Raw genomic sequence first — 6,790 nt, forward strand, 5'->3', positions numbered from 1 at the left:
GCTACAAATATGATCTTTGAGCTCTTTGGGGTATACCTAATGGTGGAATCTCTGAGTGAAGAATGATTTTCTTTTTAAAACATCAGGTTTAGATGACTAAATATCATGAAATAGCCGGGGGGCACAGTGGAGTAAAGGAGTTCTGGGTTCAAACTCAGTCTCAGACACTTACTAGCCGTGAGATGCTGAGCAAATCATGTAACTGCTACTTGACTCAGTTTCTTTATTTGTAAAATTAGGATAATAATAGCACCTACTTTCCAGAGTAGTTGTGAGGATCAGTTAGATAATAACTGTAAAGTACTTAGCAGAGTGTCTGTTACAAAGTAAGAGCTATACAATATTAGCTGTCATTATTATTATTATTATTATTATTATTACTAGCTATATAGCCCCAGTAAGTCACTTAAACTCTCTATGCCTCAGTCTCTTCATCTGTGATAATAAGGATAATAATTTGCCTATTTTACAGGGTGGTTGCGAGGATCAAATTAGAAAAATCTATGGAAAGCTCTTTGTAAAACCCTGAAGTACCATATCAGTGTGGGCAATTATTATTACTAATGTTTGTCCTTCATTTTCTTTTCTTTTTCTTTTTTTTGTTTTTACAAGACAGTGAGGTTAAGTGACTTGCCCAAGTTCACACAGCTAGGTAATATGTGTCTGAGACCGCATTTGAACTCAGGTCCTCCTGACTCCAGGACCAGTGCTCTGTCCACTGCACCACCTAGCTTCCCCTTGTTCTTTATTTTCAAAGAAGACCACGACATCAAGAGAGATGTCATGACAAGCATATGGACTGGATTAGAGTGGGGGGGGCCTGCACTAAGTCACCAGCCTCACTTTCTCCCCCGGAGCCATCTGGGTCCAGTGGCCAGATATGAATCAGAGTGACTGGAGATGGTCTTGGATGTGAGGCAATCAAGGTTAAATGACTTGTTCAAGGCCACATAGCTAGTGAGAGTCAAATATCTGAGGCTGAATTTGAACTCTTGTCCTCCTGCCCTTAAGAAGGAATTAAGTAGGGATGGAATACACAATGATCTTAGATTCAAGGCCTGGGCCAAGGGAAGGCAGGCAGACTGTGAGGCCAGGTATAGCAATTGACTTTTAAGTTTGAAAAGGCTCACACCTGGGAGAATGGATACTTCCAGGTAATGTTTTTGAGTGCAATAACTCATGAAGATAACTGAGGCATAGAGTGGTTGTATTCCAAGCTGGTGGAGGGCACATTCATACCAAAGAAGAATCTATTTGTATATTGGATATCTGAGACTCCCAATTAAATTACTTTCTTTTTTCAGCTCTCTAGAGTTTTCTCTCTAGAATTGTTTCCCAGTGAAAAACATTTTAACAAAGGGATCATTGCTTCTACCACTCTGTAGAATCTAAGATACAAACATTTTAGTAATAACAATAGCTAACATTAAAATTTGTAAAGATATATGTGTGGTTGTGTGACTCTGGAAAGTCACTTACCCCTTATTTGCCTCAGTTCCACATCTGTAAAACAGGGATATACTTAGAGAGGGAAATGGCAAAACACTCCAGGATCTTTGCCAAGAAAACCTCATTTGGACACAACTAAACTGCTGAACAACAAGAACAACATAAAATCTTATTTGATCCTCATGCTGTGAAGTACACTCATTTTTTTAAAAAAGATTTTATTTATTTTGAATTTTACAATTTTCCCCCTAATCTCACTTCCCTTCCCCCCCAACAGAAGGTAGTCTGTTCGTCTTTACATTGTTTCCATGCTATATACATTGATCAAAATTGAATGTGATGAGAAATCATATCCTTAAGGAAGCAAAACAAAGTATAAGAGATAGCAAAATTACATAATAAGATGACTTTTTTTTAAATTAAAGGTAATAGGGGTGGCTAGGTGGCATAGTGGATAAAACACTGGCCTTGGAGGTAGGAGTACCTGGGTTCAAATCCGGTCTCAGACACTTAATAATTCCCTAGCTGTGTGGCCTTGGGCAAGCCACTTAACCCCATTTGCCTTGCAAAAACCTAAAAAAAAAATTAAAGGTAATAGTCTTTGGTCTTTGTTCCAACTCCAAAATTCTTTCTCTGGATACAAATGGTATTCTTCATTGCAGATACCCCAAAATTGTGCCTGATTTGATGGAATGAGCAAGTCCATTAAGGTTGATCATGTTGCTGTTAGGATGTACAATGTTCTTCTGGTTCTGCAAGTATAACCATTTTACAGATGAGGAAATTGATACTGACAAAGAATAAATGATTTGCCCAGTAAGTAGTAAGCTAGTAAGAACCTGAGAAAGGATTCAAACTCAGTTCTTCCTTGCTTTCAAGTCCTGCAGGTTATCTGTCTGTTATACTATCTATCTAGCTACAGGAGGAGAAAGGAAAACACTACTATACCTCAACAACTTTTCCTCTTTTGAGATCCATGCAATCCACTTGTACTGTCTTCTTCCCATTATTGTTGCTGCCACCTCTCTAGGTTGTTATCTCAACTTTTTTGGTGAGTTCAGTATTGAATCACTAATTGCACTTCTGTAAATGCTGCCTAAGATCACAAGAGTCCTCTTGGTTAGGATGTTATCCCTGTAGGCTCATATTAAGCTTCTAGTCTGTTGATTTTTCATATGAACTGTTTTCTAAATGTGTTTCTCCTTTTCTGTACTTGCTTAGTTGATTGTTTAATCCAAATGTAAGACTTTATGTTTGTATTGAATTTCATCATCCTAGGGGGCAGTTAGGTGACACAGTGGATAAAGCACCAGAACTGTAGTCAGGAGGATCTGAGTTCAAATGCGGCCTCAGACACATAATAAATGTCTAGTTGTGTGACCTTGGGCAAGTCACTTGACTCCATTGCCTTAAATAAAACTTTTTAAAAAATTTCATCACTTTAGTCAATCTAACCTACCAGCTATCTCAACATTTCTGTGTCTTTATGTATGTTAACCCCTCACTTTTTCCTCCATACATTGTCCCCCTCATTTTCGCTTCTTGAAATCCTTAGCTTCCTTCAAGGTTTAGTTCAGGTGTCAGCTCCTCCATGAAAACCTTTCATGATCTATCCTGATGTCATCCCTCCCCCTGCCCCACTCAGTAAAATCCAGTGACTTCCTAGTGCCTCCAGGAACAAATACAAAGTGCTGTTTGGTATTCAAAGCCCTTGATCATCTAGTCCCCCTCCCTTTCAATTCTTTTTATACCTTATTTCCCAGCACTCTTGGTATTCTCTGATCCAGTGTCGTTGGCCTTTTAGCTTGACTTTTTAATGTATAAATATTCCCTCTCTCTCTGTTCAGGGTGGTTATTTCTATTATGGTTTCCAACCTATAAGTTTCTACATAAATCTTAAGAGAATAAAATCCATGTCTAGCTTATATTTCTGTTATTTTCTTTATCTCTAAACATTTAAGGTTTATATACAAGAAGTCTTCCCCCATCCCTCCTAACCCCTCTTAAAATTATATATCCTGTATATAACTTACTTTGTATACATTTGTTTGCATTTTGTTTCCCCCATTTGATTGTAAACTCCTTGAGAGCAGGGACCATCTTTTTTTTTTTTTTTTTTTAGGTTTTTGCAAGGCAAATAGGGTTAAGTGGCTTGTCCAAGGCCACACAGCTAGGTAATTATTAAGTGTCTGAGACAGGATTTGAACCCAGGTACTCCTGACTCCAGGGCAGGTGCTTTATCCACTACGCCACCTAGCCACCTAGCCACCCCTAGGGACCATCTTTTGAATCTTTTTGTATCTCCCCAAAACTAAGCATGATGGCTGGTACATAGTAGGTTTTTAATAAATGTTTACTGACTGACTGATCTAACCCCCTTGCCCCATCACTGCTGGTATTTTCTAAAATTATTTTGTATTTACTTATCTGTATACCTGTTGCATTCCCCAATACAGGGACTCTTAACCTGGAGTACATAAAATTGTTTTAGAAATATCTTGAATTAGATTTCAATATAATTGGTTTCCTTTGTGTAATCCTATGTATTTGATTTTATGCTTTTTAAAAACACAATTCTGAAGAATCCATTAGCTTCACCAGACTGACCTACCAAAGGGATCCATTTCACAGACACACACACACACACACACACACACACACACACACACACACACACACACGCACACGGACTGCCCTAGAAGAATGTGAACTCCTTTTTGGCAGGCTCTGCCCAGTTCATTTTTAGTTTTCTATCTCTAGTGCCTACCACACACAGGAGTGTATGTTTGTTGAATTATTCCTGTCTGTCAATTTTGGGATTCTAGCTTTTTCATCTACCTCCCATCTTGGTGAAATACACAATTTTTGATAATTTTTTTCCAAAGTCTTGTCTAAGCCCTCACTTGACACAGAGATTCCCACTGGGACATCTCTGACAGGCAGTGTAGCTGTGCTACTAGGGTAAATGATTTTATGAAACTGTCCTCATTTCTGTCTCCTCTCACTTTTAATTTATCTTTTTTTAAATTTATTTTTTATTCTCATTTTGTACAAATGTTTTTTTACATTAATAAAATATTCTTGTTTACAAGTAAACAAAATACTTCTCCCCCCATGAATATAGATAGACTTGCTTGGGCGAAAAAAGTAAAGGGGAGAGAAAAAAAATTAAAATTAAAAAAATAATAGTAATAATTGTAGGTATGGCCAGGTGGCGCAATGGATGAAGTACCAGCCCTGGAGCCACGAGCACCCCAGCCCATATCCAGCCTCGTAAACCCAACAATCACCTAGCCGTGTGACATGCAAGCCACCCAATCCCCATTGCCCTGCAAAAACCAAAAAGAAGAAAAAAAAAGACCCAAAATAAAATAAAATAGTAATAATAGTAGTGGTGGCTGGGTGGCAGACAGAATATTGGCCCTTGAGCCAGGAGCACCTGGGTCCAAATCCGGCCCCAGACACCCAAAGATCACCCTGCTATGTGGCCCCAGGCAGGCCATCCAGCCCCACTTGCCCGGCACCCTCCCCCAAATAATAATAACAAAAAATGTGCTTCAGTCTTTGTTCCAACACCATCAACTCTGTCGTGAGTGGATCACATTCTTTATGATAAGTCCATCACAAAAGTTACTTCCATATTTTTCCAACGTTGCCATTGCTGATCGCAACTCCCTCCTTTCATATTTCTCCATTACCATGTACTATATTTTCTCTCTCCTTTCACTCTGACTCTGCTGTAGGGTCTCTGAGTGGCGCCGCAGACAGATCCCTGGCCCTGGGGCCAAGAGGCCGGGAGCCCCCATACCACCCCTTAGGCCCAGCATCGACCTGGCCCTATGGTCCTGGACAGGCCATCCAATCCCAGCCCCTTGCAAGAAGTAAAAAAGAAAATGTGTTATATCTGACCATTCTCCTCCATGGTCCATCCTCTCCTCCTTTATTCACATCCCCACCCCTTCCCCCCTGCTCCCCACTCCTTTTTACTCCAGATGTCTATACCCCATTGAGTATATTTGCTGTTTCCTCTCCTAGCCATCTCTGATGAGAGCAAAGGTTCCCTCATTCCCCCTTGCCTCCCCCCTTCCATATCATTGCAATAGCTAATTGTAATAAAAAAAATCTTATGTGAAATATCTTGGACTATTCCCCTTCTCCTTTTTCTTTCTCCCATTCCATTTCCCTTTTTTTCTATTGACTCCATTTTTATACCATATTTTATCTTCGAATTCAGCTTTCTCCTGTGCTTCAACTATAAAAGCTCCCTCTACCTGCTCTATTAACTGAGAAGGTTCATATGAATATTATCAGTATCATTTTTCTATACATGCAGTTCATCCTCATTAAGTCCCTCATATTTCTCCTCTCTCCTCCAATCTCCATGCTTCACCTGAGTCCTATATCTGAAGATCAAACCTTCTGTTCAGCTCTGGCCATTCCAAAAGGAACATTTGAAATTCCCCTGGTTTATTGAAAGTCCATCTTTTTCCCTGGAAGAGGACATTCAGCCTTGCTGGGTAGTTCATTCTTGGCTGCATTCTAAGCTCTTTTGCCTTCCGGTATATTGTATTCCAATCCCTACAAGCTTCCACTGTAGTTGCTGCTAAGTCCTGTGTGATCCTGACTGCAGCTCCATGATATTTGAACTGTGTCCTTCTGCCTGCTTGTAATATTTTCTCTTTGACTTGGGAGTTCTGGAACTTGGCTATAATATTCCTAGGGGTTGCTTTTTTGGGATCTCTTTCTCGGGGGAATCGGTAGATTCTCTCCATTTCTATTTTGCCCTCTGCTTCTAGAATATCAGGGCAATTTTTCTGTAGTAATTCTTTGAAAATGATGTCAAGGCTCTTTTCCTGATCATGACTTTCAGGTATTCCAATAATTTTCAAATTATCTTTCCTAAGTCTGTTTTCCATATCAGTTGTTTTTTCAATGAGATATTTCACATTTTCTTCTAATTTTTCATTTTTTTTTGGTTTTCAAGTATTGATTCCTGATTTCTGGTAAATTCATCAATCTCCCTGAATTCTATTCTTTGTCTGAAGGATTGTTCTCCTCAGAGAGTTTTCTTATCTCTTTTTCCATCTGGCCAATTTTGCTTTTTAAAGCATTCTTCTCCTCAATAACTTTTTGAACTGTTTTATCCATTTGACCTAAGCTGTTTTTTAGCATGCTATTTTCTTCAGCATTTTTTTGGATTTCCTTGACTAAGCTGCTGACTTCATTTTCATGTTTTTCCTGCATCTCTCTCCTTTCTTTTCCCAGTTTTTCTCCAACTCCCTCATTTGATATTCAAAGTCTTTTTTGAGCTCTATCATAGCCTGAAAGTTTTTCTTGGAGT

The 6,790-nt window shown here is 39.1% G+C and overlaps 1 protein-coding gene across 1 annotated transcript in view; it reads left to right on the forward strand.

Annotated features, from left to right (window-relative positions):
* The window catches only part of LOC141499533 (NACHT domain- and WD repeat-containing protein 1-like), an 80,535-nt gene that overhangs the window by 68,213 nt on the left and 5,532 nt on the right, over positions 1-6,790 (forward strand). The gene's annotated exons all lie outside the window — the stretch shown is intronic.

This window comes from Macrotis lagotis, chromosome X (genome assembly GCF_037893015.1).
Source record: "Macrotis lagotis isolate mMagLag1 chromosome X, bilby.v1.9.chrom.fasta, whole genome shotgun sequence".
Lineage (NCBI taxonomy): Eukaryota > Metazoa > Chordata > Mammalia > Peramelemorphia > Peramelidae > Macrotis > Macrotis lagotis.